We start from the raw sequence: 24154 nt of genomic DNA on the forward strand, positions 1-24154 counted from the left end.
TGCAAAAGCGCTAGAGGGAGCGCTGCGCTCCTCCTCCCTCTTCTGCTAGCGCTTCTGCGCTAATACGCTAATTTTAAAACCCGATTTTTTTTTAATTTAAGGTGTGCTGTAGTTGCTCTGAGACGTACTGATTCCGAATATGCCTTTGGTTTTTCTCTGCGATGAGTAGTTCTCGAGTTATAAGAGGACAAACAAACATACTTTACTGCTTTATATATACTAGGGCATGCCCGTACTATATATATGCCCGTACTATATATCTATCTAAAATTATATCCCCCCCCTCTATTTACATGAAATGGTTTTGGTCCATATCGCAACGCCAAAGCGAACGGCGAACGCTTGCGAGTGCAGTGACAATCCCCCCCCTCTATTTACATGAAATGGTTTCGCTCCATTCGCAACGACCACAGAACCCCCCCCTCTATTTACATGGAATGGTTTGGGTCCATTCGCAACGCCCGGGCACACGCGATCGTTCGCTGCTCTCTGATTGGTTGAATCGTTTTTTGGACATAGCTCGGTAAGTAATTGTCCGATTAATATGAAACCTTGAAAAGGCACATCCTCGGGTCCCCAGCAATATACCTGGCAAGTTAAAAGTATATCGGACCCGTGGTTGTCGAGAAACAGCGGTCACAGACAAACAAACGTACAGACAGACAGAGATTACTGGAATTATAGATAGATAGAAGTTGGTACGATTCGGCCAAGGAATACCAGAGATAATTGCAATTAAGTGAGCCGTGACGTCACGGAACGCGCCGCCGGTAATATATTATAATTTATGGTAATCTATGCAGCACGACATGGTCATCACGGAAAACAAGGCGCCTTTGCCGGCGCAAAACGGCTCTCCCAGGGTCAAACTCGGTATCGTTGTGAGCGCACGGTTCAGCCCTTCAAGAAAAAGTTTATTTTGTAAAAAATCGAACCACGCGTTAAAAAGATATGACTGGTTTTGTTCGCCGGCACGTCGGCACTCGAATCGGCTCGCGATAAAATCCAACACGTCCTTTGTCGGGGTTGTCTGAACCAACCACGGGGCCTAGAAGGCTGGGACTGGTCTCAAAAGTTAGGTCTCGATCATATCTCGTAATGCTGGAAGCTGCACGTCTCTGTGATAATCTTGTGGACCATGACAAGAGATCGTGCGAGTCGCTCGCAACGACTTCAAGCACTTCCGCATTCGACCATTTCATGAACGCCATATGCCCCGCCCATCAAAGCGGGTACGTATTAAACGAACATACAGTGGCCCATGTGTCGTCATTTGCGCATGCGCCAAAGTCTTTGCAGGAACATGAAGCATCGGAACAGCGCATTTGCGCATGCGCAAGAGTGAGAACCGCCTGTGCACCATTACGCTAACAGAAGCGCTGGCGCTGCGAAGCGCTAGAGGGAGCGCTGCGCTCCCTCCCTTCGATTCCCTCCCTCTTCTGCTAGCGCTTCTGCGCTAATACGCTAATTTTAAAACCCGAAGTTTTTAAAAAGTTAAGGTGTGCTGTAGTTGCTCTGAGACGTACTGATTCCGAATATGCCTTTGGTTTTTCTCTGCGATGAGTAGTTCTCGAGTTATAAGAGGACAAACAAACAAACATACTTTACTGCTTTATATATATATATATATATATATATATATATGTAGGGAGCTATTATGCCCCTCCCCCTTTGTTAATTCTTGCTGCTTTACCAATTACCAAGTATAACCAATTATATGTTTTGTTTTGACTGATTGCTGTACTCTTTTATAATACTTAGTCCTTTCTTGTGCATTGAGGATGTGTAATATCCTAATAAGGAGTTCTGTGCTTGTGAGCTCTTGGCCTGTGTGGGCACAATCTCTTGTTCCCCTTCCTGGCCTTGGTTGCAGCTGCTATCTCTCAGCCTCCTTCATAACTTTGCCAATATCCTGTGGGCTGACACATTTATGAGTGTCCCCTCCTTTTGTACTTTCCCAACCAAGGTCTCTATACAGAAAGTTGTAAACATGTTGCCACATATGGCTGACCATCTCCTTATCTGAGCTAACCTATGAGTGGCCTTGGATGAGCTTCCTCTAACTAACTGAACAACAGGATGGGACTATGGTGGGAGGGCCAATGAGCCCATTCTGTCTCTGTATCTTGTGAGCTAAAACCACACCCGATATTCCTTATATAAAGCAAGTTTTAATCGAATTATTTCAGAGCATCTTGTTGTAGTGTTGGTCATTTCATGTGAGCTTCCTGCGACACCCTGTTCCCCGCAAGCTTGTGTAAACGAGTTCTAATAAATATATCCGCTGCTCCTTTCTCTGAGTCTTCTGAGTCCCAAGTTCTAAATCCAGTTCCGACAAGTGGTGGCAGCGGTGTCGATCAGTCTGTGCAGTCCGGGACGCGGTCCCAGGCAAGTGAGTGGTGAGACCAGCGGGCAATTGATCCGGGTCAGGTGAGCTGTGGTTTTCTTTTGTTTTTCCTTTTTAGCCTGGGGGTCAGTCCAAATTGTAACCCACTCTCTTGCTCGGATGCCGTTTGTTCCGTTCCCTGCTCGAACCTGATCCACGAACCTAAATTTAAATACGGACCGCTTGGGTCCCGGAGCAACTGACTGTTTATGGACTCGTCAGGGTAACGTTACATAAGGGGAAGTGCCCCACGTTGGGCGCCTGAGGGTAAGGGGTAATAGATCTCTGGGTAGTGAGGGTAAGGATAAGGGCGGCGTCCCGATCCGAGGCCTACCCGGGAGACGTTGGAATTATAAGTAAGGTTAGAAGTATTACACGGGCGTAGGACGCCAAGAGAGTACAGTAAGGGTAGGTTCGAAGGCCGTACCTCGCGAGGCGGGCGAACCTCACGGGTACAAGGCTACGAGTCTCTGTCTCTCAAGAGTTAGGTAGAAGGCCGTATCTCGCGAGGCGGGCGAACCTCACGGGTACAAGGCTACGAGTCTCTCAAGAGTTAGGTAGAAGGCCGTATCTCGCGAGGCGGGCGAACCTCACGGGTACAAGGCTACGAGTCTCTCAAGAGTTAGGTAGAAGGCCGTATCTCGCGAGGCGGGCGAACCTCACGGGCACAAGGCTACGAGTCTCTCAAGAGTTAGGTAGAAGGCCGTATCTCGCGAGGCGGGCGAACCTCACGGGCACAAGGCTACGAGTCTCTCAAGAGTTAGGTAGAAGGCCGTATCTCGCGAGGCGGGCGAACCTCACGGGTACAAGGCTACGTCGGTAAACTAAATTTTCCTAGGATGGGGAACAGGATGGGTAATAAGACTGTAAAGGCAGGTGAACCTCTTAGAAATACCCCAGCATTTTTCATGTTTCGGAGGTATGGCTATGATGCTGCGAGACCAGGGAAGTCATGGGTTGCGCTGACTAAGGATCTAGGTGAACCGTGGCCCGAAGGAGGGTCTTTTGCGCTGGAAAAATTGGACGTGTTGTATGGGGCATTAGAAAAGTTGGAACAGGATACGAAACACTTCCCACCTGACTATTGGAAAGTCTTTGGTTGGTGGAAGGAAGAAGCGATGAAGTGACAGGCAAGATCGAAACAGGCCAGCCTGGCCGGTGAGGTATTAAAACTCAAGGGCCTGAGGAAACAGGTGAATAAAATGCAGGATGAAGCGGTTAAGGAAATAGAGAGGCAGGCTAACGAGTGACTGATGCCGCTCGTTGAAAGTCAAGTCCCCGTGGGAGGGTCAGGCAGATACCAAACCCCTACCCTCCCAGCCCTGAGCTCTGTCCCGGGGTTCCAGGCAACACCACCCTCCCTGCCCCACCCTTTTCACCCCAACTCACCCTTTCCACCCCGGTCTAAGAATCCCCTTTCTTTTGAATGAATGAGACATAAGGCGTTGTACACGACCCACTCAGGTCGTTGTGCTGTGAATTTTTGCGACTGTTCACACTGCTGAATGTGCGCAGTGGTTTGAAATGCGAGCCGGTTTGTCAGTCACGTGGTATGGAGAATGTATAGGGAAACGCATGATTTAAAATGCGTTGCCTAGGTTGGCAGGGGAGTGGCTGTTGGAGGTGCATGGTTGGAGTCGATCCGGTGTTCGTGCGACGTCTGAGAGATCATTGGTATATGAATGAATGAATAAATGTATATATGGATGTCTGTCATTGAAGTATGTATTTGTGTCCATTGTGTGTGCCATGTGTCATTGACGTATGAAAGGGTTTCTTGTATTGATTGGTATTGGCTACTTGTGCTGTATGTATGGATGTGTGAGGTGTATTAGGCATGAATGACGTGGGAAAATAGTAAAGAAAATCTTGCTGAAATTGAACTATTGTGAGTTTTAAAAGGTTGCATAGAAAGCTTAGAAATAGTTAAGGGGGCGTAGAAACACTTACTCGGATATTTTCTCCAACCTGACGGTGTTGGAGAGTAGGTTGGAGGTTTTTGTATTTCTCCTGTGGCCTGTGATCCGACTGACAAGGTCCCAATGTATGATGTCATGTAGGAAAGACGTGTCTGCCTGTTTGTCTGATCGTAAGTCTGTGGTGCGATTCCACGGAGGGCCAAGGTTTAATCCAGTAAATGGGAGTTTTATGTTGTGGCAAGTGTGCGAGGGGGCACATCGGAGCACGCGAGTGGGGGTATTTGCGGGAGTGCACACCCGTGGTGAGTGTTATGGGGAAAGACATATGGGAACTTTTTATTTTCAATAAACAGACTAGGTTATTTTCTTGTTTATTTGTTTATTTACGAAAAATAAGTAAATAACAGGGGGAGGTAGGTTAATGGTGGTTTGTTGGCGGTAAAATTGGTTGAAAGTCGAGTTGAAACAATTTATATTGGGATATTGGGATTCATAATAGCTATTGGGCAGGTGGGATTGAATTTAACATTGGCTATTGGATAAATATTGAAATCCATGCCGGGAATGTCGATTTAACGTCCATCCGAAGGATGTAGCACATTGTGAAGCTGCACATTGCTTGACAGGACATGGGAGCCAATGAGCTGTGTAATGAGAAGGATTAAAATTATGTCATGGTGTGAAATGCTGTAGAGGTGTGAAATACACACCTTTGGCCTGGAGGGGAGTTCTTTTGGTAACTTACTTCCATGATTTACGTTCCATTGGAAGGGGAATAGGAAAATATGGGAATAATATGGAACAAATTGACAAGACAAATTGGGGTTACAAACTCACCATGGAAGGAGAATGGAGGTTATAGTTTCATTGTTGTGTCTGTCTGGCTGTCTAGCAGGCCATGGAGTTATATTTCTGAAACATGGATTTCGACAGTAAAGACAGGTGTGTACCCTGAGAAAATTGTGGGTTGTGGAGTGGGCACTTTTGATGGAAAATGGGAGATGACGTCAGTGTGCTCCGAGTTGAAGTTGAGGTTGATGTTGTTGTGTAAATATGTGTTGTAGATGGAGCGAGTATCAATGTCGGAGTGTCAGTGTCGCTTCCAGTGGCCATGGGTGGCTGTGGGGCTGAGTGGTGGCATGATGCCTGTGGTGGGGCACGTTGGTGGATTGTAGTGATGGGGGAGCGCAATAATATAAGGGGCGACTGCAAAGCGCAAGTTTCAGAAGGGAGTAGTTAGATCAAATGATGCTGTGTGTGTGTGTAGAAGAGTATTGTCTATTGAGCAGAGTATTGTGAGTGTGGGTGAGTGCATTGTATTGATGGAGAATGGTTGTGTGAAATAACTTGGTTGGAATGGATGGCTCGCTCGCTGACAGCTACAATCCATGTGGATTGTGACCGACGCTAACATTTCTATGAATGTATAAATGGAAAATAGTTATTTAAATAGATATTGTGTCATGACACAAAGGGTTGAACGTGCGATTCCAGGAATGAGCAAGTATTTTGATATAAGCTGATGTTTCAAGTGACGATTTGAAATGTTGGAAGCTTAGATCAATCTTAAAGATACAAGCTTTTCATCTGTGAGCCGCAAGTCGACCATTTGTTTAATTTTAGATACTATACCTAATATTTACATGTAAATGCATGACTGGTCTGGATTTGGACTGCCCTGTGAGTTTTTGGGAAAACGGTATGTGCAGCTGGATTAAGTTTGAGTGGTTGTTACATATACTCTGGGTATATGTTGTGGCTTGATGGATGAATTGGACTTGCTGTGAACAGTGTAGATGCAAGAAGAGATAGACAGGGACACAATGAGCTGCTAAGTGAGCCATTGAGGTGGATTGGATGTTTTGTTGTTGTTGTTTTGGGAGTTTGGTTGTTGCATTGCCAAGGGTTTCTGTGTAGTGTGGTATCTGTTGAAAGTGGATCACCTGTCATCTTGTGTGGCGTGAGCAGGGATGTATGTAACTGCCTGGGTTCAGGAAAGCAACTTCAGTTGCAATTTGGTTTAAATTAAAGGTTAACGTTAGCTGGAAATTGGACAAAGTCAAAAGTTTGACCAAAACCAAAAGTGGTGGTTGGACCAAAAGTCCAAGGTGGAAATTGTCAAAAGTGCTTTAAAAAGCTACGTCCAATTTCATTTTGCCATTTTTTAGAAGAAAATTCACTGCATTTAAAATGCGTTTCCTTTAATCTAATAAACAGGCTTGGTCGGGCCAGCAGACATTTCAGCCAAAGTCTTATCTGGTTCACTCCCACACCAGGCCCGACTCGTGCTGCGACCTTGGGTTGAACTGTCGGTTTAATTTGCACAGGGAATGAAATAAGGGGATTGTAATGGGAGAAAGTGAACATTTGTGGATCTGGGGACAAGCTGGTTTGAATGTGTACCTGGGGTTTTCTGTGTGTCACAGTGTCTGTGTCTGTCTGTCTGTCACACTGGACTCTTGGATGGGTTTTCATGAGACGAATTTCAGACAAAACCCTCTTTGTTATTTCAGAATTGATCTGCACCCCACCTCACTGTGAAATGGACAGGTTGTGTGTGTCTCAGAGGTTTATGGACAACGTGGAGTGGCTGGTGCGAAGGGAGTGGTTGGGAAAGATGGACCCCCTTCACGAATACCCGTGGATAGTAGTTTAAAATAGGTAGAGGGTACAGGTAAATTGTGGTGGATATGGGCTGTGGTGCGCGTGGTAGGAGTGGAAGGGCTACTCCAAAGCATTTTGCTTCCCCGCGCTATTGCGGTGATCAAATGTCGCGGCCATCAAAGGGCGGACACTGACGTTGCTCGGGGCAATGCAAGGGTGGACGAGGCGGCAGGAAAAGCCGCCAACCAAAGGATAGGACACAACATGCCGATGGTAACACGGACCAGGGGGGCCCTTTGCTTAGAAGGAAAGGCCAAATAATGGTAGGCAAATCCGTGTGTAGAGATACCCTCCTCGCGGACCCTAGGGAAGGGAAACACAGGCTGTTAGTGAATGTTACAAGTTCGCCCCTACAAAACCTCACACACCTCCAGTTGGCATGGGAAGGGGAAAACGGGACAAACACTATCCCAGGCCTCCTCACTTGCCTGACCACCCATTTAGTGGCTCCGCACGGGACCATGTTTGTATGCGGGAATAAAGCTTACCCGTATTTACCTGATAATTGGGGAGGAATTTGCTATTTAGGATCAGTTTTCCCAGAGATGGAAATGCGACAACACTTGCGTAATACCCCTGCACTCATAAGGACACAACGAAGCACCTATTGGCACGACGACGACACCACCACCTTACACGGCACTGATTGGGAGAAAGCCGTTAGTTTCTTCTTCCCATGGGCTGGGACGGTCATGAACAGTTACCGCATTGACAAAATTGCGTTAATCTTAGAAAGGGTGGCCAACGACACCGCTACAGCACATGACGAAATGTTGGACACGGTCGTCCACCTGCGTACAATGGTTATGCAAAATAGGGTTGCGTTAGATATGCTACTGGCAGAACGAGGAGGGGTATGTGGGATAATTGAGGGTAGATGTTGTACTTTTATTCCGGATCCTTCACAGGGGGTCAGTGCTGCTATTATAAGGTTAAGGGAAAGTGCTCATATATTGACAAAGGATCGAATGGATCGAGAAGCCTCCCACCAGTGGCTTACTGACTGGTTTAAAGGATGGACAGGTACGATAGTAAAGTGGATATTGACCGCCTTGGCAATAGTCCTTGGAATCGTGGTTTGTTGTGTACTAATCAAGGCTTTAGTCCTTGCGTGTGTGAGAAAGTTTACCACAGGATGGACACTGAAGACGACACCAGAAAAGGCCATGGTGATGACCGACAAGCTGACCGTGGGTCCAGATGACACTCCGGCCGTCGACGTGACTGCAGATCGCGGATCCTGGAACGACGACCCGAACGAGTCACTGGGCCGCGACAATGAGATCTCCGCTTCCGAAGATTGTTCTTCCATTGTTGATATTACTGATAATGATTTTGATTACACATTTGCGGACCTCAGAGCATTTCAGGCTGCCAGGACGCCGATTACTCTGGACACCAACATGTCGCATGCAGACGTAAAAAAAGTACCTAAGGGAGACTTCTCATTTTTTCTCGATGTGTAAGGCTATGACTGTTGCTGCCCGCCTACGCCGCAGGCCTACGCCACCTGAGAATAATGTTACTAATGATGATGTGGGCCACTTGCAAGGGTCCCCGACTGATGATTATGTCTCAATGCAGGCTTTGCCTCTTTATGTTTCACGAGCTCACCTTTATGTCTCACAAGCTCACAGTGAGTCAAACGTCACTGACCCAATCCTGGATTTGGACCCAACTGCACACCCAAGCCTGGATGGTGAGGAACTCAACATTGGAGATACTCTGAGTTCCGAATCTGATTGTTTTGGAGATTCGTCCATGGATAACAGCGGTGGAAGCAGCATCGCCTCGGACGATCTCGACTTTGACCCAAAGGAAGTTGCTCTCCCTCCTTTGGACCGTTATGCTTTGTTTTATGGCCATAGGTTTAAGCCACCTAATACTGATGATGTTGTGTCTTCCCCAGATCACCAGCATGTAAGAGACCTCATGAACATGAATATCGATTGAGCGCTGAAGATCTCCAAGGATTTCACCTGGGGAAGCCTGGGCGAGCTCCAGTCGGGGAGGAGTCCTGGCCGCACCTCTGTGGACCAAGGGTGGGTCGGGAGATCTTCCTGGGTGTGGACCCCGGCGGAACCAGAGGTCTTCGTTGTGGATTTGACGCGCTATTCGATCTTCATGCCTCTACGGTCTCACCTCATACACCCATCTACACCTGACTTACATCATACACCCACAAACACCCACTTACACCCACATACCCGCGGATCATCCTGCTGAGTGCTATGTGTGGTACTTTGGGTACGGGACATGCTCACTGGGCTGCCTTCGCGTGATATGTTGAATGACTTTCCTGATTTGATTTGTTTCTGCTTTGTTTGAAATAAAGGCCTTTGATTGGCTCGTAGATAACTTTGTATCTTAGATCCAAAAGGGCGGTATGTAGGGAGCTATTATGCCCCTCCCCCTTTGTTAATTCTTGCTGCTTTACCAATTACCAAGTATAACCAATTATATGTTTTGTTTTGACTGATTGCTGTACTCTTTTATAATACTTAGTCCTTTCTTGTGCATTGAGGATGTGTAATATCCTAATAAGGAGTTCTGTGCTTGTGAGCTCTTGGCCTGTGTGGGCACAATCTCTTGTTCCCCTTCCTGGCCTTGGTTGCAGCTGCTATCTCTCAGCCTCCTTCATAACTTTGCCAATATCCTGTGGGCTGACACATTTATGAGTGTCCCCTCCTTTTGTACTTTCCCAACCAAGGTCTCTATACAGAAAGTTGTAAACATGTTGCCACATATGGCTGACCATCTCCTTATCTGAGCTAACCTATGAGTGGCCTTGGATGAGCTTCCTCTAACTAACTGAACAACAGGATGGGACTATGGTGGGAGGGCCAATGAGCCCATTCTGTCTCTGTATCTTGTGAGCTAAAACCACACCCGATATTCCTTATATAAAGCAAGTTTTAATCGAATTATTTCAGAGCATCTTGTTGTAGTGTTGGTCATTTCATGTGAGCTTCCTGCGACACCCTGTTCCCCGCAAGCTTGTGTAAACGAGTTCTAATAAATATATCCGTTGCACCTTTCTCTGAGTCTTCTGAGTCCCAAGTTCTAAATCCAGTTCCGACATATATATATATATATATATATATATATATATATATATATATATATATATATATATATTGTTGCGGATTTGAGAATCCTGTAATTGTTGTAAATATCACCCTCTGTAAATTGTAGTAATTCTTGTAAATACCTCCGTTTTGTGTGTAAAGGTCAAAGGTCGTCCCCTTAGTTAATCCATCATGCACGTAGAAAATCATATACCCTTCTAAATAGTTATTTCCTTATTATGTGTCCGGGCCTAGCCGGGCAAGGCGACCGGTCCGGTTCAAGGGCAGGTAGGAGGAAGCGGAACGGTGCCCCCTTGTGGGGGCGGCGTTCCGGCCGGGCGAGATCGGGCCTTTGGGCGGGAGACCGGAAGGCTCCGCGCCGAGATGGTGCGTGGAATCTCGGCCCGACCAAACCGCCTCCCCCTGAATCGAATGCCGGACGGATTCAACCTGTAGGCGACCAAACCACCCGAATTCATTGCTCGGCTTTACGAAGCCGAGTTTTAATGATGTAACGACGCACCGAGGCTCAAATATAGCGGACTGTGATGATAATAGTGTTTTGATCCGAAATTTAGAATAGTGAATAGGATTGGCAGAAGTGATTGGGAAAATTTGATGATTGGCAAATGATTGGTAGAATGATTGGCAAATTTTGATTTGCAGGAAATTGGATGGGCAAAATTAATAGTAGGAGATGCCCGATGTGGTGGGATGGCAAATCCACCATCCCTCACAAAGGGGGCACATGAGCACTGGCTATGTGGTTATGGCAGTGAAAACTAGCCCGGGAGGGTTAGGATAAAATGATAGGGATCTAGAGAAGATGACCATAGGTAACTGGAGATTTAAGTAGCGACATTGGACAGGTAGTCGGGGACATAGAGTAGATTAGTTTGGATGATAACGACGTGGTATGTGCTTAGTTTAAAGGGAAGACGGGGAGCACCAAGTTAGAAGGAAACCAGGTAGATCAGATGATGCCGTGTGTTTGAGAATCGGAAGTGTATGGAGCAGTGTATGAGTGAGTAATGGTGATTGTGGATTGTATTGAGCGTGGAAGTGTATGGAGCAGTGTATGAGGAACAATTGTGGTTGTGCATTGTATTGAATGATTGAAGAAGCCTGGGAGGAAGGAGGGTGCAGGAAGCACCAGGTGTGATGGCACAGGTGTGCAAATACAGGTGTATGGAGAATGGTTGTGTGGAATACATAGAGTATGGAATATATGGAGTATGGAATGGATGGTGTGGAGTGAGTATGGTGGAAAATGTGGAGTGGAGTGGATGGTGCGAAGGTGTGAATGGGGGAAAAGTGGACCCCTATCACGAATACCCGGGGAGGGTAGTTTAAGAGTTAGATAGAGGGAGTAGGTAAATTGTGGTTGGATATTGGCATCTGTGGTGCGTGGTGGAAGAATGGTGTTTGGATGGGTGCATTAGTGACGTGGAAATGGCTGGGCGTGTGGCCTGTTAGTGTGTGTAGTTAAATGCGCACTCCGCCACTGTTAGGATGTCGGCCAGGTGAGGCCGCAGGTGGGCTCTGGGAGCCGGTAGAGTTGTTGTGGATGGGGCCCGAGGATCCGGAGGACGGACCCGGGTAGCCCAGTGCCAGAGAGGGCTACGAGTGGGGAGAGCGCCAGAGGGCCTTCCCCAGTTAGATAGGTTAGGGTAAGGAGCAGGTAAGCTCGAAGGCAACTGCAGTGGTGGAGGTGTGCAGGTGGGTAGACGACCCAGTCCTGAAATTGTGCAAAGGCACAGGGAGTTGAATCGGGGGAGTGAGACCCCAAATTGATGAAGCACCACAGTTTGGTCAATGGGAATTTGGTTCTTAAAACCGCATAAAGTAAGATGGCCAATGGATTGGCAGGGAAAGACCCCGGGTAGTGTAAAGTGTGTTAATGTCATTTAGGAAGTAGTTAGGATTGAAATCTCCTCGCACCATCTACATCCACTCACCTGAGGTGACAGAACTCCACACCATGCCATGTGTTTTTGTTATTTTTGTGCAGATGTTTGGAATGTGAGACGCATCATGACGTGGGTGTGACATTGTGCTGATGTTCCATCTCTCCCTCCTTATGAGGATTGATGATGAATTGGTGATGGCAAATTTTGTTAGAGGGATTGTGGGAACGAATTTGGTATAGGGGAAAAATGGGGAAGACGTGACGATAGTGACGAATTTGTAATGTGTAGATTTTGTACATATGGGGTAAGGGCAAGGTAGAGTAGGTGACAGGGGGGGTGACGTACGGTAGGGACGAGCTTTTCTCCGCTCCGTCTCCATACGCACCTCGCCTTGCATTGCCTTGTTTGATGTGTACCCTTGAGACCTTACCCCTTGCTCATCTGTCTTTTTCCCCCCCCCTTTGTCTCCCACATGAGGACTGTGCACCACTGGGCGCCGAGTGGAGCGTGCGTGAGTCCGCCATTGTGCGCCCGAAACTCCCGGAACCAGCTGTCTGCATCGATGCACCACCTTATGGACCACATGTCTGTGTCTGAGCACAACTTATGGACCCCATGGGTTGGGGCATGGCCCCTCTGCTGGAATCGGCCATGAAGGCCCGAGATCTTGCTGGCGGACCTTGGTCACAGGGCACCGATGCCCTACAGGTGAACCACACATAGTCGGCCCTGTGGGCCATAAATAAATAAAAATGGACACGGTTGTGCACTTTCATTTTATTATTGCAAATAGGCCGCCAGCAAAGAAGATGACAACATCTGGAAGAACCATGGCCAGCAGAGGGAGCCGAAGAGCAAGACCAGCACCAGGGTTTGTTGTTTTTATTTTTTATTGAACAGTGGTGACTGTGCACCGATTGGTGCTTGATGGTGTATTGGTGCGTTGTTGGGTGCTTTGTGGTGCGTCGATGCAGAGCAGACTGTCTCCCCCCCAAAAGAACAATCACAGGTCCTGGGTTGCGTTTTGTAAATAAAATAGCGTCATTGTAAATAATGCGCCCCCACCGTAAATGTATAGTTTGAAGACCATTCCGCAATTCGGTTAGTTGTGGGCGTGAATCTGTTAGGCAGGGTGCAATGGAGCAGCGGGACATATTTATTTATGTTTTAAAACTGTCGCACTCAGGGTCAGGTTAAATGTAGAGGGAACTACACCTACGTGCCACACTAAAAGTAAAGGTAATAGGCCCGGGAAGTGCCTAAGAGGAGGAGGGTGCAGTGTTGTGGATATGAGGATTGTGTTTTTTTATTGTTTTTTTTAATTGTATAGTACATTGTAAAAATATCGCCCTCCTTCCTCCAGTTGTGTATAAAGGTCAAAGTGCGTCCCGTAATTAGGTCATAAACAATCACGTTAGCCAATCTTAGATTTCCTCCTTGTTGGTAGTTTATTTCCTTATTCTATGTAGGTTAAGGCTCTGTTCCCACTAGTTGACACTCCATTGCACCGAATTCAAATAGATAGATCCCCTTTCATTTCCATTTAATAAAGCCTCAATTGCCAACTGCATTCGCCGCAACTATTGGGCGGTTTTCACCGCGACTCCATTAGCCACGAGGTAGGCTTGGAGAAGAAGGGGGAGGAGCCGCCGTATCCAGGGCGTTGGCCACCCCTCGTCATCAAGGGCGGAGCCAGAGAGCCCGTGCCGACCAATCAGGGCCGAGGCGAGCTCACCGATGGGCGTGTTCTAGAGGCCGGCGGCTTGATCGCCCGCGGGCGTTATAAGAAGCGCGCGCGGAAGCCTTTGACAGAAGCGTGGGGAAGCCTTTGACAGAAGTGCAAAGAAAGAGTTGCGAGAAGGGCAAAGAAAGAGTTGCACCAAGGATCGCTGAAAGGAGAGTCAGAGATACGGCAGAAGAACAAGTGCGAAGTGCGAAGTGCCAAGAAAGAGTTGCGCCCCACCAGTAGTTTGGCTCCACCAGCAGCTTTGATTCCGCCAGGGTGCACGTATCGCGGCAGCCCGCACGACCGCAGCTAGGGCGTTGACGGCGGCGGCTGGACGTGCCGATCGAGGAAGGGCGGCGGCTGCTGACTCCCGGGGGCGACCGTGCTCCGGTTCGAGCGGAGCGTTTCTCTCCTTCCAGTCCTTCCATTCCTGCCTGCAATTTCCCCATTCGTGTGAGTTTGCTCGTAGTCTGTTTTGTGTGTCTTTTCCTGGGGTATTAATTAAGACTATAGGTAAGCTAGAATTTTCACTGTGTCTCCTTGATTTCTTCTGTAAATTATTTTATTATCCTTCCTTCTCCTTGGTTTCTTTTGGTTGTAAATAGCAAATAAATTATATTCGTATTTCCTACTTCTGTCTTCCTCTTCTTCACATCCGTGTCGCCTTTGTCTTTTCCCCATTGAATATCTGTGGCACGATTTGGCCCACGTTTAAGGAATCGGGTCTTAGTCATTGTTAATCGTTCGGGCCGCGGCCGCCATCTGCTCGGCAAATCAACACCTTATCCGCGGTCCGTAACAATATATACATATATATATTGTTACGGATATGGAGTACGGCTCTTCCCCCTTAGCAAGAGGTGGTTAGCCCCTTGTCTTGTTAAGCTGACCGTCTACGCTCCTGGTACTTGTAACGCTCTCCCGCGGGATGGAACGGATCAGGGTTATGGGTCCAGGGTTTATCCCGAATACCTTTATCCGTACCTCCGCAGAACAGGGAGGCAAGTACCGCTCGAACCCCGGTTTTAGATGGTCTAGTTGCCGAGCGGTTTTTAGCAACCCGAAGTTCGAGTCGTTAGCATTCACTAAACCCGATCCTAAACGTTGGCCAAATCGTGCCACAGGTATTCAATGATGGAAAAGACAAGGACTAACGGATGTGAAGGAAAGAAGGCAAGGTAGGAAGAACAGGATTTATTATTATTTACACACAACCACAGCAGGGAAGAAAAGAAATGTAATTTACAGGGAAATGGAAGGATCAGAAGGACACAGAGCAATTTCTAGCTTATCTATGCAGTCTTACTTATACTCCAGGGACATGACAGACAGAACGAACTCACTCACACGAATAGGGAATTGCAGAGTGGATTGGCTGGAGGGAGGAAGGTAGGACCACAAGGCTGGAAGGTTGAGCAGGGCGCACAGCAAGCAGGTCCTCTCCGGGCTGGGAGCGAGCAGGGCGGCGGCGGCACACGTATCTTGTTCGTTCCACGCGGCAGGGCTCGTTCTTGCCTTGACACGCCTCGGGCTCTTTCGGTCATCTGCTGCGGTGCTCTTGCGCGATTGTCGCACGCATATAGCATATCTCAAGCGCGGATGTGACACGCCCTCGTCTGTTTGGGTACCGCCCTCCCCCGTGCTCTGTTTCGTGGCCTTATATGGGAATGCCACGGTCTTGCTACCTTAATTGGGCATGGAGTCGAACAGCGCGCCCCTCGTGGCGCGCCACGGGCTTGTATCCTTATTTGGGCATGGGGCTGAACAGCCCCGCCCCTCGTGGCGCGCCCTGGGCTTGCCTCTTCCCGGCGACCCCACCCTTCCTGTCCAACAGAGCACGGAGCACATATTCATCATAGCAGCGAACGCCGCTTCCAAAGCCAGGCCAGTTGAGGGGGCGCGCACCCCACACTTGTCAAGCTGCTTTACCCAGAGAGGGAGAGTTTGGTTGGGAAATGTAATTATTGAAGGGGAGCTATCCTTATTTGATTCGGTGCAATGGAGTGTAAATTACTGGGCAACAGAGTCTTAAACTGGAACACATAATAAGGGAATAACTATTTAGAGGTTCTAAGATTGGCTAGGTGTATGCGATGAATTAACCGAATTAACGAAGGGGGACGACCTTTGACCTTTACAATTATGGAGGTATTTACACAGATCATGACATTTACAAGGTGTGGTATTTACAAAAATTACAGGATTCTCAAATCTGTTACACTGCACCCTCCTTCCTTGAGGCACGTCCCGGGCCTATAAAAATTTAGCTTAATGTGGCACGTAGGTGTAATTCCCTCTACAATTAACCTGACCCTGAGTGCGACAATTTTAAAACACAAATAAGTATGTCCCTCTGCTGCATTGCACCCTACCTAACAGATTCACGCCCACAATTAACCGAATTGCAGAATTATTTTCAAACTAAACATGAACGGTGGGGAGCATTATTTACAATGACATTATTTTGACTATTTACAAAATGCAACCCAGGACCTGTGATTTTTCTTTCAGGGAAACAAAAAGAAATTCCTGTTGGGAGGGAGGAGACAGCATGCATTGCATCGACGCACCAGCACCAATAAATACCAAAGCACCAATCACCAAAACCGCACCAAAAGCACCATTTGGTGCAACAGTCACCAGTTCATAATAATAAAACAACAAAAAAAAACAACTGGTGGTGGTCTTCTTCTTCTCTGCTGGGCCGATGTTCTTCCTGACGTTTTCTCTACTTGCGGCCTATTTGTAAATAAAAGGGCACCAACGCGTCCACTTTTTATTTAGGGCCACAGGGGCCAACTAAGGGTATTCCACCTGTTTGGCATAGGTGCCACCTTTACCCTGGGCCGCAAGTACGATTACCTGGCCACCATGGCCGGTCCCCAGCAGAGGTGCCAGGCCCCAAAACGTGGGGTCCATAAAGTGGTGCTTGGCCGCAGAACGGCGGTCCATAAGTGGTGCATCAATGCAAGCATGCTGGTTGCGGGGGTTCGGGCTCACGGACGCGACCTCCCCGCACGCTCCTCTCAGTGCCCAGAGAGCACAGTCCTCGGGTGGGAGACAGGGGAACAGAAGACAGGTGAGTAATGGGTCAGGGCGCAAGGGTACACATCAAACAAGGTAATGCAGAACGAGGTGCGCACGGAGAGCGAAGTGAGAAAGCTCGTCCCTACAGTACGCCCCCCACATGTGACCTACACTACCCCCCCTTGCCCCTCCCCGTATTTACAAAAACCTACACATTTACAAATTCGTCACTCCCGTCACGTCTTCCCCATATCTCCCATATACCAAATTCGTCATCACAATCCCTCTAACCAAATTTACCATCACCAATTCATCATCAATCCTCATAAGGAGGGAGAGATGGAACAAACAAGTACAATGTCACACCCACGTCATGATGCGTCTCACAATCCAAACATTTGCACCAAAAAAATAATCAAAACATGGCATGGTGTGGCGTTCTGTCACCTCAGGTGAGTGGATGTAGATGGTGCGAGGAGATTCCAATCCTATCTACCTTCTAAATGACATTAACACACTTTACACTACCCGGGGTCTTTCCCTGCCAATCCATTGGCAATCTTACTCTTTGCGGTTTTAAGAACCAAATTCCCATTGACCAAACTGTGGTGCTTCATCAATTTGGGGTCTCACTCCTCCGATTCAACTCCCTGTGCCTTTGCACAATTTCAGGACTGGGTCGTGTGGCTCTCCCAGCAGGTCTACCCACCTGCACACCTCCACCACTGCAGTTGCCTCCGAGCTTACCTGCTCCTTACCCTAACCTATCTACCTGGGGAAGGCCCTCTGGCGCTCTCCCCACTCGGTGCCCTCTGGCACTGGGCTACCCGGGTCCGTCCTCCGGATCCTCCGGCCCCATCCACAACTCTAATGGCTCCCAGAGCCCACCTGCGGCCTCACCTGGCCGACATCCTCACAGTGGCGGAGTGCCCATTTAACTACACACACTAACAGGCCACATGCCCAGCCATTTCCACGTCACTAATGCACCCATCCAAACACCATTCTTCCACACGCACCACAGATGCCAATATCCAACCACAATTTACCTACTCCCTCTACCTAACTCTTAAACTACCCTCCTCGGGTATTCGTGATAGGGGTCCACTTTTCCCCCATTCACACCTTCGCACCATCCACTCCACTCCACAGTTTCCACCATACTCACTCCACACCATCCATTCCATACTCCATATATTCCATACTCCATGTATTCCACACAACCATGCTCCATACACCTGTATTTGCACACCTGTGCAATCACTCCTACACCTGGTGCTTCCTGCACCCTCCTTTCTCCAGGCCCATTTGCTCAACACAACACACAATCACGATTACTCACTCATACACTGCTCCATACACTTCCACGCTCAATACAACTCACCATCACAATTATTCCTCATACGCTGCTTCATACACTTTCGATTCTCAATACACACGGAACCATTCACGAGCATTGCCTAGCAATTCCTCATTTGCTCGATACTAAGACTCTCACACACACGGCATCATCTGATCTACCTGGTTTCCCTCTAACATGGTGCTCCCCGTCTTCCCTTTAAACTAAGCACATCCCACGTCGTTATCAACCATTCTAACTTCTCTTTGTCCCCGACTACCTGTCCAATGTTGCTACTTAAATCTACAGTTACCTATGGTCATCTTCTCTAGATCCCTATCATTTTATCCTCACCCTCCCTCGGTGAGCTTACACTGCCATAAACCCCATAGCTATTGCTCATGTGCCCCATTTTGTGAGGGATGGCAGAGTTGCCATCCCACCATATCGGGCATCTCCCATTACCAATTTGGCCCATCCAATTTACAGCCAATCAAAAATTTTCCAATCACTGCCAATCCTTCCACCAATCCCATTCACTATTCCAAAATTTCGAATCCAAAACACTATCATCATCACAGTCCGCTATATCTGAGCCTCGGTGCGTCGTCACATCATTAAAACTCGGCTTCGCAAAGCCGAGCAATGAATTCAGGTGGTTTGGTCGCCTGCAGGTTGAATCCGTCCGGCATTCGGTTCAAGGGAGGCGGTTTGGTCGGGCCGAGATTCCACGCACCATCTCGGTGCGGATCCTTGCGGCCTCCGGCCCGATGGCTCAATCTCGCCCGGCCGGAACGCCGCCCCCACGAGGGGGCACCGTTCCGCTTCCTCCCACCTGTCCCTGAACCGGACCGGTCACCTTGCCCAACAAGGCCCGGACTCGACCGTGCGGGGCCTCGCATCCAACAAAGCGCACCGCGCACGCTATCCGTCGCCCTAAACGCTGCCCCGGTCAACGTCGATGCTTCACTCGCATACGCGACCCGTTTCACACTCACAAAACCCGGCGTCTCGGCGCCTCCAGTGGATCCCACACACTCCGTCCATTCCACCACCGCACTCCCTGTTACACACCACACCTCTCGCGCACATTCGTCGTTCGCACACTTCGGTAACACACCTCGCCCACCATCTTGCGCACTCTCCCTCAGTACGTACTCCGTACCACTCATGGGGGTGCACTCTTGCATCCACCCACTCACGCGCTTCAATGGGCTCTCCCACACCTGCGCCATAACCAACTCAGGTGTGCTTTCTCGCACACTCTTGCCGTTCATCCCAGGTGTGCATTCTCGCACCCGCTCCTCCACCAATTCACTCTCCGGGTCACTCTCACCCGCGCACGTGCACTCCGTCGTGCATTCCCGCTCACACTCGGTTTTATTGCCACACTTTATAACACACCCCCTCGCCGACGCACACTTTTTTTCCACAACCGTGCCATTTCCACTCACAGGGGACCCTTCACCAACGCCCGGATGTTTTCTCGATCCCAAGCGCGCGAAAATTATTTTGTCGCCAAACATCCTTCTACAAAATCTCCCCGCACAATACACAGCACGACTCACCTGGGGTTTTCTTCTCCTTCGCTCCAACACCACCTGCAAACTTTCATTTGGGTTAAGCACAGCATCGTGATGTGAGCAGGGACTTTGCACATTTTCCATCTTTCCCTGCCGCGAGTGCTTTTCTAAGTCCCCGGTCTCTCCAATTTCAATGCCCACTACTTTTCCTTTGATGACCGCTGGCTTTATTAAAATTCCCTCTACCTCAGCCGTCGCTGGCTGCCCCATACCCCGGGTCGCGATTTCTACACCCGTCATTTTACCTGCGCTTTCCTCCGCCTCACTCAACCAGCGCTTCTCGACCTGCTTTACCTCGTCGTGCACCGATGTGCCCCTCCTGCTCAACCTGCGGTCAACCTCCCTCTCGGCTTCCCTCACCTCATATGCGGCATGCCCCCTCGCCAACCCCTCATTAATTTATTTGGCTTGGCCAATTATGCTCCTCAATTTGTCCCCTAATCTGCTTCCGACACCCTCCAATTTGCTTCCTAAGTTATTGGTGTTGGCCCTTACTTCTTCCCTCATTGGCATTGCATCCATCTTTTCCATCTCCTTACTCAATCCCCCGAATTTGGTTTTCCAATCATTTCCCATTTTTTTCAATGTCCCCCCCCGTTCGTCTACTTTTGCCATTAATTGGTCCATAAAAAATCGCATGTACCCTGGTATCTCGGGCTCGGCTGCCGCAACCACGTGCGAAGCGCCGCAATTTTGTGCACCTGAGACCTCCGCTACCGCATCCTCATTGCTCTCCTCTCTCTCCCCCATATACATTTCCCTGGGGTCCTGGGTCGACTCTAAACCCTCTAACTCTCCCACCGGCATCCGCTCGCCTTGAGCATCCATGGCACGATTTTAAATTTGGATGTTATTAAATAAAATCTTGGGCCAGTCGTAATTTTGAGTGCGCTAAGCGCACTTCGGGTCCGAATCTCGCTCCTGGCACCAATTGTTACGGATACGGAGTATGGCTCTTCCCCCTTAGCAAGAGGTGGTTAGCCCCTTGTCTTGTTAAGCTGACCGTCTCCGCTCCTGGTACTTGTAACGCTCTCCCGCGGGATGGAACGGATCAGGGTTATGGGTCCAGGGTTTATCCCGAATACCTTTATCCGTACCTCCGCAGAACAGGGAGGCAAGTACCGCTTGAACCCCGGTTTTAGATGGTCTAGTTGCCGAGCGGTTTTTAGCAACCCGAAGTTCGAGTCGTTAGCATTCACTAAACCCGATCCTAAACGTTGGCCAAATCGTGCCACAGGTATTCAATGATGGAAAAGACAAGGACTAACGGATGTGAAGGAAAGAAGGCAAGGTAGGAAGAACAGGATTTATTATTATTTACACACAACCACAGCAGGGAAGAAAGGAAATGTAATTTACAGGGAAATGGAAGGATCAGAAGGACACAGAGCAATTTCTAGCTTATCTATGCAGTCTTACTTATACCCCAGGGACATGACAGACAGAACGAACTCACTCACACGAATAGGGAATTGCAGAGTGGATTGGCTGGAGGGAGGAAGGTAGGACCACAAGGCTGGAAGGTTTAGCAGGGCGCACAGCAAGCAGGTCCTCTCCGGGTTGGGAGCGAGCAGGGCGGCGGCGGCACACGTATCTTGTTCGTTCCACGCGGCAGGGCTCGTTCTTGCCTTGACACGCCTCGGGCTCTTTCGGTCATCTGCTGCGGTGCTCTTGCGCGATTGTCGCACGCATATAGCATATCTCAAGCGCGGATGTGACACGCCCTCGTCTGTTTGGGTACCGCCCTCCCCCGTGCTCTGTTTCGTGGCCTTATATGGCAATGCCACGGGCTTGTATCCTTATTTGGGCATGGGGCTGAACAGCCCGCCCCTCGTGGCGAGCCACGGGCTTGCATCCTTATTTGGGCATGGGGCTGAACAGCCCCGCCCCTCGTGGCGCGCCCTGGGCTTGCCTCTTCCCGGCGACCCCACCCTTCCTGTCCAACAGAGCACGGAGCACATATTCATCATAGCAGCGAACGCCGCTTCCAAAGCCAGGCCAGTTGAGGGGGCGCGCACCCCACGCTTGTCAAGCTGCTTTACCCAGAGAGGGAGAATTTGGTTGGGAAATGTAATTATTGAAGGGGAGCTATCCTTATTTGATTCGGTGCAATGGAGTGTCAATTACTGGGCAACAGAGTCTTAAACTGGAACACATAATAAGGGAATAACTATTTAGAGGTTCTAAGATTGGCTAGGTGTATGCGATGAATTAACTGAATTAACGAAGGGGGACGACCTTTGACCTTTACAATTATGGAGGTATTTATACAGATCATGACATTTACAAGGTGTGGTATTTACAAAAATTACAGGATTCTCAAATCCGTTACACTGCACCCTCCTTCCTTGAGGTACGTCCCATATACATATGCATTTAGCCTGGTGTTGGCTTAGCGGTTAGGGTGCCGGCTTGGGATCCAAGGATCCTGGGTTCGAATCCCGGTCGATCGCTGAATTAACGCCAGGGGGGTTGACTCAGCCTGTCATCCTTCCGAGGTCGGCAAATTGAGTACCAGCTTGCTGGGATGAATGATCACGGTGTGAACCCCGATTTAGAATAGGTACACCATATCCCTGCGCATCGTAAGAGGCGACCAAGGGTTGGCGTCAGGAAGGGCATCCGGCCATAAAAACATTGCCTCAAACAGGGAACCATGATTGTCATGGGGCCCGCAAGGCTAACCCCCGCTCTAGCGGGGAAAATGGCCTAAAAACGATCATTCATTCATTCATACAGTATATATACATACATACATACATGAGCGAGGTACCCATGCTACGCATGGGTGGGAAGCCAGAAGCAAACAGACAATGCAGAAACAGTGAATGCTAAATGATGAAACCAATAAATTCCACATTCTCGTAGCACCTTCAGTCGCACGTCAGACATGGACAGCAGGTTCGTGAAAGACTTAGGTTATTTAAAAAACGACAAATGGGAGACCATGGAACCAATAAATTCCACATTCCTGTGCCACCTGAAGTGGAACATCAAGCATGGACAGCAGGTTCGTGAAAGACTTCCACGAAAAACGTACCCGTTTGAATGGTTCCATACCCAGTCAATGGAGAATCTGCATATGGCGATATATATACATATATGGTGATATATATATACATATACTCAAAGGCAAAAGTTATTGTGACACAAAAACAACAAACAGAATCAGTGTTAAACTTTTACTGCCGCGAATGAAATGTTATTACATGGAAAGACAAATGTTTCAAGGTATGGTAACGATCAACAGTCCATAAGAACAGCGCACCTGGCATATGCAAATGAGCCACAATTATATATATATATATATATATATATATATATATATATATATATATATATATATATATATATATATATATATGTGTGTGTGTCACGCTACCAGATTCTTGTACCAGATGCTCAAATTATGGATTTAGAGTTATACCTGCAGCATTAAAGTACCAACCCTGTACCTCCATAAAATAGCAGGGTTGGTCAAATTGGGCAATTACAAATGCATGAAAACAAAAATTTAAATATTCATGTGTTACCCAAAATGTCAAGTTTTTCAACTTTTCATGCCAGGAAATCTAGAAAATTTCGCAAAAAATACCAACCAGTAATTTACAATCAGAATCAATTTCTAGGGTTCTAAAGGTTTTTTTCAAGCATGATGTTGGACAAGCAAAGTAAATAAAAGTACCATAAAAATTATTGGCCGAGTGCCAAATTTTTTTGGCACCTTGCCAATATTCTGTATTTTTCACTTTTTCCTAGCAAATAAGTTGTGACCAGCACTGATTTTAATTGGAATTTATGGGAAACAAACACGCTCATGTTTCTTCTACTACTGCTGTATTCATTATGTGCAGCATAATCTGCATTGAATAAAAACCTTGATATTGACTTGATATTGAATAAAATAAAAACATTGAATTGAATCTTCAAGCATAATCTGCATTGCAACTGTGCACAAATACTGTAAATCCTCGCCCCCCCATCTGTACGCTAGCCCAAGCTGTCATGCCAAAATATCAAGGCAAAATGACGAGTAGGCCTACATGTATAGAATTTTCACACACACGTTTGGTGAAGCACCATTTACAAGAAGTATGTACACAAGGCTTGACTTATCCATGAAGGACAATAAATGCATGTGGCATCATACCACTTACACTTGAAAACCCCATGGGATATTACGTTGGCCGCCAGAAGTGTGATTCAAAGGTCAAGTCATTGTCTTGTGAGCCTAATTCACAAAGTACATACAAGTACAGCATTGTTCAGTAAACGATATTCTTTGTCTAGTATATGAATAAAATATCATGCACACTGGATGCACAGCACTGAGCAGCATGCACAGGTCTTATCAATTGCACAAACTATAATGACTGTCTCAATCATTTTCAGTCATGAGTCAACAAAATGAATCAGATTGTCATATAAGTAGTGGATGGGTCACAACACCCCTGTTGCTTCTGCGATGGCCGGCCGGCTTACAGTGAGAGCAGGTTGGCCTGGCACGCTTGCCACCAACAGCAGCAGAGTCA

The 24154-nt window shown here is 48.0% G+C and overlaps 1 protein-coding gene across 1 annotated transcript in view; it reads right to left on the reverse strand.

Annotated features, from left to right (window-relative positions):
- Positions 1–24154, reverse strand: part of LOC137411474 (uncharacterized) — a 36688-nt gene that overhangs the window by 12453 nt on the left and 81 nt on the right. Inside the window, exon 1 of the mRNA XM_078778855.1 lies at positions 24105–24154. This exon is cut by the window's right edge and continues 81 nt beyond it. The gene's annotated coding sequence lies outside the window, so the exon portion shown is untranslated. The remainder of the gene's footprint in view (positions 1–24104) is intronic.

The sequence above is a fragment of the Myxine glutinosa genome, chromosome 5 (assembly GCF_964187855.1).
Source record: "Myxine glutinosa chromosome 5, kmMyxGlut1.1, whole genome shotgun sequence".
NCBI lineage: Eukaryota > Metazoa > Chordata > Myxini > Myxiniformes > Myxinidae > Myxine > Myxine glutinosa.